At 39.7% G+C, this 14438-nt stretch overlaps 1 protein-coding gene across 1 annotated transcript in view; it reads right to left on the bottom strand.

Moving 5' to 3' along the window:
• Window positions 1-4098: 4098 nt before the first annotated feature.
• Window positions 4099-14438, bottom strand: part of LOC126188000 (uncharacterized) — a 313519-nt gene continuing 303179 nt past the window's right edge. Inside the window, exon 8 of the mRNA XM_049929409.1 lies at window positions 4099-8114. The gene's annotated coding sequence lies outside the window, so the exon portion shown is untranslated. The remainder of the gene's footprint in view (window positions 8115-14438) is intronic.

Raw genomic sequence — 14438 nt, 5'->3', positions numbered from 1 at the left:
TTGCCCCAGAGCGACCGACAGCTACTGGGTGTTGGTTGGTGCACGTGGACGTGCTGCAATAAGACTGCAAAACGCATTCCACAAGTTCTCGGTGGGAGCTGGCAGGCAGACCGAGTAATACCCTCGTTCCAAGAGCTCCTCCGTCGGCGCAGTTCGACGAGGGCGCTCACTCTCATCCACAAAAATGAAGACAGGGTCGAATGCGTCCCTGAGAAGACGCACGTGTGGAGAGAGTACAGCGTCATAATAATGTTGACTTGCGAGAGTACAAAGTTCCAAGCTGTGGAGGTCGGTTCGCCTATGCAACACTATACCTCCTCGCACTATAACACCTGCACCATCTGTAAGTAGGCTGTTTATGTTTTCTCAATGTAAGTAGGCTGTTTATGTTTTCCTATTCGCAACGTTACGTAGCGCTCTATATGAAAATCACTGGCTGTGCTGTGTGCAGCCTGTTGCTAGTTTGCATTGTTGTCTGACATTGTAGTGTTGGGCAGCGGCAGCTGGATGTGAACAGCGCGTAGCGTTGCGCAGTTGGAGGTGAGCCGCCAGCAGTGGTGGATGTGGGGAGAGAGATGGCGGAGTTTTGTAATTTGTCATGAACTGCTATATATATTATGACTATTAAGGTAAATACATTGTTTGTTCTCTATTAATATCTTTCATTTGCTAACTACCCCTATCAGTAGTTAGTGCCTTCTGTAGTTTGAATCTTTTATTTAGCTGGCAATAGTGGCGCTCGCTGTATTGCAGTAGTTCGAGTAATGAAGATTTTTGTGAGGTAATTTATTTGTGAAAGGTATAGTTTAATGTTAGTCAGGGCCATTCTTTTGTAGGGATTTTTGAAAGTCAGATTGCGTTGCGCTAAAAATATTTTGTGTCAGTTTAAGCATAGTCTTGTATAAATTGTTCTAAGGGGACGTTACACATCAAAACTGTCATGTTCGACAATGCTTGACTTACTCTCATATGGCGAGAGATTGAAACATGCAATGCACTCAGGAATATTATTTTATTCGCAGCTGTAATTTTCAGCAGCTGTAGTATTATTTTTTCAGGATAAATTCAGTCATCAGTTGCAAATATTTTTTTTATTGTCTGTAACGGTTTCTCCAAATTAATTTGTCATTCTCCGAAGCTTAGTTTAGCAGAGAGTCAAGCAGATAGGCAATTTCTTCTACATAGAAGAGCAATGCCACGGTATGTTTATAAATTTACATATTGTATGTGATTATTTTAAACTTCGTTTAACAATTTGCAATAACTCAATCACGTCTACGTATCTGTTGTATATATCAGATACATAGTCGCGGTTTATTTCTTGTAAATTGTCAAACGATTTTTAAAATACATACGGTGTGTAAATTTCTGAACATGCGCTAACATGATCCTTCTGTTAAGAAGATGGTTGGTTCAAATCCATGCCCGAGGCAGGATTCGAACCTGCGACCGTAGCGGTCGCACGGTTCCAGACTGCAGCGCCTAGAACCGCTCGGCCACTCCGGCCGCCCTGTTAAGAAGATATCGACCACCTGCTAAACTAACTTTCTGAAAATGACAAATTAATTTGGCGAAACCATTACAGATGATAAGAAATTGATTTGCATCTGATGACTGAAATTTGTCGTTAAGAAATTGTTGAATGTCATCGTTTTGGTGGTCCAGGTGTTATGGTGTGGGGTGGCATAATTTTGAATGGGCGTACAGACCTCCATATCGTTGAACGCGGTACATACACCAGTCAACGTTACTGTGACACTGTACTCTCTACACCTGTGCCTGTTTTTAGCGGTGCATTCGGCCCTGACTTCATTTTTATGGGTGAAAATACGCGTACGCATCGATTTGCGTGTGCGCAGAGCAACTTGGAAGGAGAGGATTTTGGGCGAATGGACTGGCCTGCACGTCCTTCCGACTTAAATAGCGTCTAGCACTTGCGGGATGCGTTGGAAAGTTGTGATCACGCTATGAAGAACCATGACACATCTTTTCGGTTTTGAAAAACCCAACAGAACAGTAGTAAATGGCGGTGGCTTCAGAGTAATTATTGTTTTTGAATAACAGTTTCGTTTCTGTTCGTCTCATTGCGTGTTGTTTTCGGTTACTTTCTGTACTACGCTGTATCGTCCAAATTTCTGCAGTGTACTGTAGTAGTTCATCCTACGTATGATCCACGTTTCTTGGCAGTGACACACTATGCGACTGTTCAAATGCCTCTGAGCTCTATGGGACTTAACTGCTGAGGTCATCAGTCCTCTAGAACTTAGAACTACGTAAACCTAACTAACCTAAGGACATCACACACATCCATGCCCGAGGCAGGATTCGAACCTGCGACCGTAGCGGTCGCGCGGTTCCAGACTATGCGACTGTTACTTTCATCCTTAACCTGTGCACACCATTGTAGTATCGAAGATCGGCCTCAGTATGAGGAAGAACTTTGTTAAAATGTACGTCTGGAGCACATCACTGTTTGTAAGTAATGTGTGGACTGTGGGAAAACCGGAAAAGATCAAAGTGTTTGAGATGTGGTGCGATACGATGCTGAAAATTAGGTGGACTGACATGATAAGAAATGAGGAGGTTGTCCGCAATTTTGGCGAGGAAAGGAACATACCGAGAATACTGACAAAAAGAGGAGACAGAGTGATATGTCACGTGTCAACATATCAAGTAATGATAGGGAGCTGTAGCATAAAAGCCGTAGGGGAAGAAGGATACTGGAATGCATCCAACGAATAACTGAGGACGTTGGGCGCAAGTGCCACTCTGAGGTGAAGAGGCTGGCACAAGAGAGGAATTCCTGGCAGGCCTCAGACGACTCATGACCCAGGAAAACGTAATCAAAACTAATGTAAGCTGTGTGGAAACAATAGCAGATATGGGAAGCAATAACAACGAAACCTACCAAAAATTACACTGAATTTCTTCAGAAAACAAATGACTCATTCCCGTTCTGATTCATATTAAGATAAAGTTCTTACACACAACATGCTTATGTAAGAGAACTACTCTCCGCCTTCACCACTACCTGCTGGAAGATATGAATACCAGTGTTTCAAATGGCGACTTTGGTCGAGAGGGCTGTAGTATTATAAAACAACGGATATGGCCGACAGCCTCCTACAACCCAAGGGCAGCGAGATGCGAAGTATCTGCATTTAATTTATGTATAAACTAGCTTATGATATATACTTACACGCTTATATTAATGTTTTTCATATGGCCTAAAGTGTCTCGCAAGGACGAGAAATAAAAGTAATAAAACCGCGACAGTTACTGACTTGTTACACACAGTGAAATAATTGCAACAGTTAAATTCAACCAAAGGCATCAAACCTGTGCTTATGGTTTCCAGACATTAGAGTGTAGCGTAGTACCATCCTGCATATGCACTAATATGCATACCCCATGATTTTAGAAATATTCGAAATGCACGGTGTATATTTCTTACGTATTGATATTTCTTCACTTTCTTAGAGAGGAAAATTATTTTGTCTGAATGATGTCACATAGTTTCTCGATATTACGGTCATTTATGCCCATGTTTCTTTCGCTGAACGAAAGCGTGACATATTGTTGCCACCTTTGCTAATCACATGCACGCACAAGATACATGAAACCAAGCTCATTAATCACTATTGGAAGGGGAACTTGCAAAGAGAATGTAAGAGCGTCATAAAGTTCATATTTTCAAATTCTGAGATTTGAAGTTGTCAGCCAAATTACTTTCTGATTCTACTGCGTAGGTCGATAGCCAAAACAAAAAGATTTTAATCTAAAAACAAAGATTTTCGTATCACCAGTCTGCTATGAATAGCTGAAGTATTTATATCCTCTTGCGAGACATCTCTTTGATCTTCAGCCATATAACATGACTGAAATGCATAAAGTATTTTGAAGACGTCATAATCGTATTTTCATATTGTAACGCCGCATGAAGGGAAAACATCTTTGTGTAGTACCATTTTGGGTCGAACGTAACAAATCTGTGAGAGATCCCGCTGCCCAGAAAACTGTAAAATTAACTGCCTATTAGAAGACAAATAATATGTCGGAAAAAATGCTTCGTTGCTGCATTAGTTTATTCAGGTCAAATTTAAATTCATTTCATTAGTTTTTCTTGTCCTGGCTGCGCTGTCGAAGCTATACTGCTATCATTACAAAGGTGGTAACAGATACAGAGGATCTAAGGAATAACCGGAATGTTCCTTGTTTTCAAACAATCTTATTCTATTAATGAAACATACAAATGCAGATATACACAAATAGAAACGAATAACATCGATTCAACAAGCGAAAATTAAGTACATAATCAAAGCCGAATTAAATCTGTACATGCTTCTTGAGTACATTCCATAACTTGTCATTTTAAACACACATTAATTGTAATATTGTTCTACACATAAACATATGCTACAAAGTAAAGGTAGTTCTGACTGAATGTGTTACATTCATTACGACCTGTTCTATGAAACTGCTTGATATTAAAACATTTTGGACTGTTTCTTTGGTGGGGCGAGGCATTAGGTAAGTGCATCTAATCAGTCTGTTATAAGCAGCGTTAGTTCAGTGAAGTTGCTTGTTGAGAGTAAGCTGCTTCTCATATATATTCAAAACATGCCACAGAAGTGCGACTGAAAACTCCTTTAATTCCTGCAGAACTATCAGTCTCTTCAATTTTTTTATTTCCTTAGAAATATCAAAGGCCTCTTCGATACTAAAAATTAATTTTCAGTAAATTTCTTGCTTATCAAAATTGAACATATCCAAAATGCCTTATTATGAGCAGTAAGTCCAATCTATAATACTTTGTTGCATTACAAATAACACACTTGTATACACATAAAGCATTCCAACTGGAAAGTTATACTGGAAATTTCTAAAACTATTAAACACACATATAAAGCGTCATTATATTCAGTATTAACATAGGAAAAACTACACAATTTAAAATTGTTCACTAAAACGACAGAAAGGATGTGTGAATGCTGCTGCTAGCTGTCTGATTCACTCTTATTCTGTTTCAGTATTCGCACTCGTCAACAACAACACAAAGCCTTTGAATTAGTTATGAAACTTATAGGTAACGGCAAAATCGCATTTGCAAAATACCTATAGCGCTGTCAATAGTATTGGAATATTCAAATTTTAAATTAATGCTGCATCAGAAAGAGTCTCAAAAAGCTTTGCCGCAAAATCACATCGCTATGATGTGTAATGTAAAGGGATTGAACGTAGCTCTTCGATTCGATATGGGACTTGTGCGTATATAATAGACTGAAAACGGGTTTCCACTTCATAGACTGTCCAAGTGGAGGACTAATAGACAGGAAATGAAAACCACGTTTCGACAACGGAGGTTGAGGAGTAGAGAAGAAACGTGCACATGGCATCTCAGTTTGCCATAGTTTGAAAACTTGGCAAAATACTCGTGCAAGCAGCATTCATGTAGGTTCACAGCCCGCATATGAGCACAGTTGGACCAGCAAATTGCGCGTCGTTGGTGTCAGGGAAGCAACGGCGTCATTTAGCTGCAAAGGATACTCGTCTCGGTCGGAGGGAAAAGCCAGCATTAGAGTATGACGCCGGAAACTAGAAACAAAGTGGTAGATTAGCCAATGGAAAAGTCGTAGAGAATGTTATATTTTGTGCAAAATCATAGTTAAAAAATTTTCTCATCGAATTATGTTTTCTTTGAAATGAACAGAAAGCCCGTAGTCCATGAAACGAAGAGTAAACACAATATCTCTTTTTTAGCAAAGTCTAGAGGCTTTGGTAGAGAGAACTGGTGGTACTAGAAAACTTAGAAAACTATAAAAACTAGTTCATTACCGTCTCAGTTTTAAGGTAGTTCCTCAAACCAACTAGGGTTTCAAAGAAGAACAAACCAAATAAACCTGTCGCTTACGAATCCACCCCATCATATATGCGGTATTCCCATTCCCCGACACACGAAAGGAACTCGACGGCTTCAGCGGCTCGTGGCACAGTTAAGAAATATTAGGATTTTTTTTGTTTAATTATACATGCTGTCCGATTGTCTCCTTTTGCAAAAAGATTTTTCTCTGTTTTCTTTTTAAATTTAAAATTACAAAAGGAAAATACTTGGATGAAGTGAAAAGTATCACGCAGTCCATAGGAAACAGTTAAGACCAAACTATCGTGGGTCTTCTATACACATTTAAAACATCTAGTACAACAATCACGTATTACAATTCGTAACTATTAAATATATGTGGGACCTGCCCTCAGATATATGAGACCTAAATCCATATTGATACATATACGTGCACCCTTGCACACGGTTATACACACTCACATACACACACATATATATATATATATATATATCTATATATAATAGATATATGTTGTATAGGTTATGCATCTAGAACATTAAAACGACTTCTCTTTGTCAAAAATACTCTAAACACATCTACACAACAACATTGAATATTTACTTTCGACACTAGCACCTAGCTACAGCAGTAACATTTTCCATTTTGACATTCATATTATGTTGGTGATCTCAAATGAATTTGCAAGCATTTTTACGCTAACTTTTCTGTTCAACCATACAGGCGTGAACAACTAACTGTACAGATTTGTCCTTTCAGAAGTACTGGTTTCGGAATCCCTCCGGAAACCACAATGGTAAAAATAAAATCAATAATATAACTTGCACGCATATTATAAGGGATAAAATTTTCACGCGTGAAACAGAGACTACATACGTTCTTCCTCGATCTAGTCATCTTGACACACACACACACACACACACACACACACACACACACACACACACACGCTTCTCACGCAGTAAAGTAGTGACAGTGAACAGTCGTGTCACACTGCTGCCGCCAAATTGCTCCGTACGCGCTACACATTCGGCCTGGCAGCGAGATCTGACCGTTGCGTTCATTGCAGCGGGTGACGCTTACCCTGTTCGCCGAGAGTGGCGTCACCACCAATTTGGCAGCTAAAACGCTAAAAATTACTTTCTCTTACAAATTCGTATGCAGCGTTAAGCTAAACCATTTGCGGGAGGCCTGAAGAATTCGATTTGAGAACTCGCCAGGCTTTCGCAAATGTACATATCACTTCCCGTGACATTCAAGCGATTGTGCGATTGAAAACAATCGCATTCTCTCTGTCTGTCTCTCTCTCTCTCTCTCATACACACACACTCACACACACACACACACACACACACACACACACACACAGACACACACACACATATAAACACACACGTACATATTTGTTATTGGGAGCTCTCCGAGAACTGTATTACGACAAAGTTTTCCCTTTAATTACAAAGGTCACAAATGCTGTTACAAAAGCGACACACTGACTCGTCTCGGACTCAGTGGCGCTGTAAGTGAGGCGCTGAAGTGTCCTCCAAATATAATTCGCAGAAATGAAGGAGATCTGCACCAAAGAAGAAGTGAATGCTCTAAAACTAATCGCTTTGGTGTATACAAAATTTTTGGTGAACGTTTCTTCATGTATTTGTAAGCGTTTAATGTTTTATCGCATGTCTTAAGCGGTGATTCTCTTTTTAAATTTTTTTTACAACAGTATAAAAACATAAGGCTCACTGGTATACAAGAGCTACAGTCAGAAGCTACACAAATTTTCAAACATATGAGGACATTCTGGTATTAACTAGTGGTTTTGTCAAAAACTAGAAATATTCCTCTTGCGTTAAAAATGAAATAAAAAATACGAACAATCTCACCTGTAGAAATACGTCTCTTAATATCAGTTCTACAGATTTGTATTAAAAAAGTTCTGTACAAAAAGTCATTGGTCATCGTCAGTTTATGTGCTACTTAAAAATTTACATCGAATTGCGGCCTGTCGGAGGCTGCGTTCTTCGGAAGTGTCCGAGGAACTGGGAGTCGAATTTCCTGCCACACGAGCACCAGGTGATACCAGCGTCTGCTTAAGGGAGGGAGGGAGGCAGGGAAGGAGGGAGGGAGGAGAGCTGCTCGGCATCGGCGTCGGGACGGAGGGCGTCAGCGTCGTTGGGGCGTGCGGTCTGCTCCAGAGCGCCACCCCACTGCCTTCGGAGCGGCTCCCTGGGTCAGCCTCTGTCCCCGTTCTGCCTGAAACATCAAAACACGCACTCTATATGCCAACATTTCAGTTCTGTCTTGAACGAACCTTGGGAATATAAACCGAAACAACAAGTAACTGTAACCAGTCACATTTATTATATTTTCGACGATGGTTCCAGAGGTTTATACCACTATAGTTTGATAGAGTTATGCCAAATACGAACCCAAGCATTTGTCGTATAGAAGATTTTCGGGGAAGGTGGGTCACTGTCTAGCAGCAATAGTGTCAACCCTGGGTTACCAAGGTGAGATACTGTATTTCTCACTCATTTTGCTTTTAAATATATTTGCTCATAACAGATCTAAGCACTTTGATACCGAGATTCCAACTAATCTTTTGACAGACGGTGACTTACCCCACAGTAGATACACACCCGTATGAAGTGGTTTTTCACTATCAGAATTGTTGGCACTCCACGTACCCCAGTGTAGTGTTACTGTAAACACTTTCTACTTCTGTTTTTATGAGTCTGTTTTAATAACGAAATAAAACTGTTCTAGTGTTCCACTAACAATAATAATGACAATAATATTCCTAATGATAATAAACTATTCATGATGAAATATAAACTGGTCAGAATAGAAGTAGGTGAAAGACAGATTATTGAAGAAACTAGGAGGGCCCGGGTGAAACTTTTTCCCTTTTACGGTTTTAAGTAATGACAGTATTTGCAATAAGTGTATTCTTCAGAATAAGGGTAGTTGTGGGAATGAAAAGAAAACATCTTTAAAAATGAACCGAACGTGGTGAAATAACAATCATGAATTTATGACACATCCTTCTATATACATTTATAAACGTCCAAAAATGGGTTTAGCATCTGAGATGCATGTCGCGGATTGTAAGATGGGCAGAGGTCTGCGAATCTCAGTAGGGCCATATAACTTATAACTTTAACTCGACAAATATTTTCGGTTACAGAGCGCATGTTACGCCGTAGTAGCAATACGTAAATCACAATTTAAAGCAGAAATGACAAATATGTTTGCCGTTTCGGAAAGCATATTCGTTAAGGAAAGTTAAGTTGTGTGACAGACAGACATAGTGGATTATCATAGTGGTCACGGTTATTATCTTTGATGATGCTGTATAAAAATTATCCAGTTAATAAGTACTTTATAATTGGTATTTTCAATAAGATAGTATGAAAAGGGAGTCAAATTAGCTTTGTAAAATACAGGTATGAAGCTGGGCATCCATGATGTCCTTTTTCCTATGATAGTTAAAAGACTCTTTTATGTTAAAATTTTCCGGAAATATTAAGTTTTAGCGCAGAATCGGTATTGAGTGTCAGAAACTAGTTAAAAACTTTCTAATGATACCTCTTTCATCCTTGCACGATTAATACGCGTTAACAAAGAAGGATGATGACTTGAGAAATAATGTATATGATAATCGGTGCAATACCATAGATGAAGAAGAAGATATTTAGGAAAACATGGAGAAATTTTTGCTAGTAATTGGAAAGCAAAAATTAATCTTCTCTGAACATATTCAAATAAATGAGAACAGCCTAAGAAATAGGAAAAGAATTAGGAAGAAACAACATCAAAGAATCGGAAATAACAGAAAGAAAATATTCCTACACACACGTGCTAACGAACTCACTCGAAAAAGTTTTGCCTAATTAATAATACTTGCGATCTGATTACAATAACAACACAATGATGTATTTTGCTCTGCAAAATTTCTTATCACGCCTGCAAAAAAGAGTACTTCAGAATCCATCATTAAATTCTCCACTTCTGCTGCCACATTGTCTTTGTAACTAAATAAAAATACGCCACTACCTTATCAGGTGCAGGGCCTGCTACAAAATCTACACCTGGGTCATTGGGAATGCCTTTGACATTAGTTCTAAGGGACACATTGCGGCACGGAAATACACTATAAACCGATTATTGTTTGGAGACCAACTTAAGTAGGAATGTCGCAGGCCAAGCTGAACGGAAATGGTATGAGAATCATAAACACTAGTACAACACAGACAAACATATGTACTCTTTCCCTCCATTTCACCTCTACATGCCCCATCCTCCCTTCTCCATCTCTAAAACATGAAGTGAACACAACAACCGGCAGTCATGTTGGCAACACTATACACAACTTAAGTAAACATTATCAGGGCACTTTCTAATACTTTATGTCAACAAACGAGTAATGCTACAATCAAAGTGAAATTAGGATTTAGAAAATCAGTTTCAAAGGCAGAAAAGACGTGAAAATATTCTTGCAGACAACACTTCGAGGTGTATGCGGAAATAGGACAAAATGCTGTAAGTAACCATCACATTTAAATACGTTTTGAAACAACCTGTTGTTAGATCTACAAGCAAACAAAAACTCCAATTATATTTAATTACAGACTGTTAACATTCATGGTGAAACCTTCAGCTGTCATTTCTTTTGCACAATTCGCTACTAGTTTTGGTCAATGACGTTTATCAAACTTAGCTGGCATAAACTGACATAAACGGCAGAAAAGTAATCGTACAAAATAAATGAGAGCTGAAAGTTTCACGATGAATTTTAAAACTTATTTGGCAGCTGAATATCCCCACCTGCAAACATACATAATTACAGAACTTTGACGAAGTTTTAAGTGAAGAAAACAAAACATGCATGCCAAACCATATATGCCGTTTTGAAAAGCAATTGCAAAGATAGATTTGAAGTATCTTTAGTAACTATAAAAGAGCTTGGTCATTTTACTATTCCAGTCGTGATCTGCTATTCTGCCTCTAACAAATGACAAGAAATAATGATGATTCTAGATCGCCATTACGCGGTTACGAAAACCCGTCAGCATTCATTATGTGAAATCAGTCTACGTACAGTACATGTGAAAATAAATTAAATGTATTTGTCATAAGTCAAAATTATTATTTTGTATTGTTAGTCTTCTTACTCTTCACACAATATACAGAAGAATACTAAATACGGTGCTCAAGATAGGGGCAACTGAACCAATCATGATTCTCTATGCACTGGTAATGTAAGTTCGAAAACGCGCCATTGCAGAACTGCCGCCATAAGTAGCAGTGATTGCAGCAACGGTCTCGTAGGGGTGTGAGGCTTCATTCTAATTTGTCCCAATGTATAAAAGCTTTACAATTATTTCCCGAGTTACTTATATTCGGCAGGTTTAATTTGTTACTTTATTATTTAATTAATAATACCAGAGGGCAAACGTACAAGAATGGACTTTACTGTGATAACAGATCGGTAAATGGAATCTAAGGCAGTGACACAAAAGAAAACAAACTAATTGTAAAACACTCTTATGTTCTATATATACGGTGTCTGTTGTTTTGGACGTGTGCGAAAGAATGGAGACCATTTTGATCCTCCAGCCACTATGCATCAAGACACATAGGAATTAAAGACGTTAGCTTCCAGCTGGCATTCATTTATATCAACGGGAAAGTTGAAAATTTGTGTCGGAACAGGACTGGAATTCTGGTCTTCTGCTTACTAGGCAGATGCGCTGAGCACTGCGGCATCCAGACACAGTGGTCACTGCAACGGCACGGACTGCCCCGACGTGCTTCACGTCAGGCCCAAATTCTCAGCTTGCACGACACACGCTACTAATGTAGTGCCGCTGCTCATTCGCCTCGTGGCATCTCGCCTATTCCCGTAAAAATTCTATCTTGATGTGCATCTGCACTGTAGGGATCATTTGGTGTGTGTTCTTTTGGACACGTCCGCAAGGATACACACCACATTCACAAGTATAATTAAGGCGATGACAGCCAATCATACATGTGGTGCGTGTTCGTCTGGACATGTCCGAAAGAACGAACACCATATATATGATGAAAACGATAATGGCCAATGATCCCTTGAGTGCAGACGCGCACCAAGCTGGAACTCTCAAGGGAAGCGGTGAGACGCCACGAGTAATAAGGTTAATGAGCAGGGCACTACATCAGTAGTGTGTGGTAGCAGTCGAAAATTTGGATCTGATGGGATCCATGCAGTTCCGGGTACCATTGCGGCCGGATACCATAGCGGTCAGCGCATCCGCTTGGTAAGCAGGAGACATGGTCCGGCAGAAATTTACAACTTGCCTCATTGTTCTAAATCAATGGCCACTGGCAGCCAATGTCTTTAATTGCTTCGTGTCTTGACTCTTGTTTTCATTTATTGAACCACGGTAATGTTGGCTAAGCTCCGTATCTTTGGATCAAGTTGCTTGAAAACATACAGAAATCGGAAATTTTGTGATCATTTATGCTAAGCCCGTTTCGCATTTCTCCTGATCTTGCGTAATAGTGTTAGATATTCGTCAGTTTTTGTTTCTTGTCAGCGCTATCTTGAATGATGGGACTGCTTTCTAATTCGTATTCTGTACCTTCTTGTTTCAATATTATGTACGTAGGGCCTTCAGAAAGTTTGCGACAGATGTCATACCACGCTACGATCACTGCCCAACAAGAGTGGTGCATTGTGAGAATGAAGCAGGAGAGACCTGTGCACATTGGCCGTAGGGGCACGATGGCCAGTTGTAATTATTTCGTTAAACTGCCGTTAAAATACATCACCGACCACGGAGGCTGGTGGCAGTAACGCCGTCGTTTCACCACAAACGCTTCAGTGCAGACAGAACGACGAGCGAACAAGGGCACGCATATCGTTTTCTTGCTACTGAAAGTAAATTTCCCTTGCTCAAGATATTTTATTGGGTATCTTAACAGAACACTATTATTAGGCAAGTTAGTACAACGATTAAAGGCAATAAAGTAAGAATTAGTTTGACTGTATATACGGCGAAAAATGTCTGAAATTTTTTCGTAAACGAAGTAAAGTAAATGCAGTATGACAAGGGGTACAAGGGGAACGCTGGCCAACTTGGTCAGACTGCCCTGCTGTGTTTTTGTAAGGAAGTCTTTTATTTTTATTAATTTTTATAGATACAATGTAGTCAAACTCTGGATCACATCCAGTGTAACTTTTACCTAACCATACTGTAACAGAAGTAGCTGAGTAGCACCGTTGTGTAGTGATTCTATTACTAAATTGTTGCATGGATGGTTGTGAGTTCAAAATTCATCTGAACTCTACAATTTTAATTTCTATATTCGGTTCGAGTACGTTCTATAAGTATCCACAAACGTCAATAATCAGTGTACTGGAATGTTCTGTAGCTGTATATTTACTGTATGTGTTTTGGCCGGAGGCAGTTCGCCCCGCGCTCTTGTACGTGCAAGTGCTGAATAAACCTTCTTTAAGTGAAGTTAGTGTTCGTCATTCATCTAATTACACTTCTTCAAAAACCGTTATTCTGGTGGAGGCGCCGGGTATGGGACTTGTGACAGCGCACGTTATCGACGACACAGTGGCTCCCATCAGGTCACTACAGAGCCGCCGTTTACGTGGCGAGAAACCCGAGTTCGAGCCATATTCAACAGATCGCAGTCCATCGGAGACAGAAGAAGAAGAGGACGTTACGATGACACCAACTGTGTGCCACCACATGAGACATCCTTCCAGATTCTCTGGTGACGAAGGCCAAGATCCAAACAAGTGGCTGAAGGTAAAAGAGCGTAAAGCCAAATTTAACAAATGGGATGACACGGTGTGTTTGGCTAACGTACTTTTCTACTTGGAGGGCACTGACAAGCAATGGTATGAGAACAACGAGGAGAAGTTCACAAGCTGGGAAGTATTCCAGGTGGAACTGCGCAAGTATTTCGGGGACACACGACGACAGAAGAGCATTGCTGAAGATAAATTAAAGTGCAGGGCACAGCGTCCAGAAGAAACTACAGCATTCTACATTACGTCTTGGAGCTGTGTAAAATAGTGGATCCTAGAATGAAGGAGGAGCTGATTTATATTGTCTAGGATACGAACAACTGGCTGGATATTCTGACTGTTGTTTACTTGTTTGCAGAGACGTATTGCCTGTGTAGAATAATAGTGTCGCGTATCTGTGTCAGCTTGAAGTGCAGTGTAGCTTTCAAAAAATGTGACTTGGCCTACCACAAGCATATCTAACATCCTTTTTGCAGTCCTCTCATACGCATGCACCCTCATAAACATATAATGACGAAAAAATTCGCAATATAGAAAAATAATTATTCTAGTAATGAAATTTCGGGAGTGCATTTGTCAAAGAAACATAGGCCTATTTAAGTGATTAATATTGCAAGATCACAGGTTTATGTACTCTTGAGATAAGCCATTGCAGTTGTGAAATGCTGGTACATTAATAAAAGGTGTAACTGCCAGAATGTTGAATGGGTGCATGCAGACAGGCATGCACTGTGTTTTACGGGGGACGGATATCACTTTCTGGGATGTAG

The sequence above is a fragment of the Schistocerca cancellata genome, chromosome 5, assembly GCF_023864275.1.
Source record: "Schistocerca cancellata isolate TAMUIC-IGC-003103 chromosome 5, iqSchCanc2.1, whole genome shotgun sequence".
Taxonomy (NCBI): domain Eukaryota; kingdom Metazoa; phylum Arthropoda; class Insecta; order Orthoptera; family Acrididae; genus Schistocerca; species Schistocerca cancellata.
The sequence above is the reverse complement of the archived record's forward strand: the minus strand, read 5'-3'. Positions and strand labels throughout refer to the sequence as shown.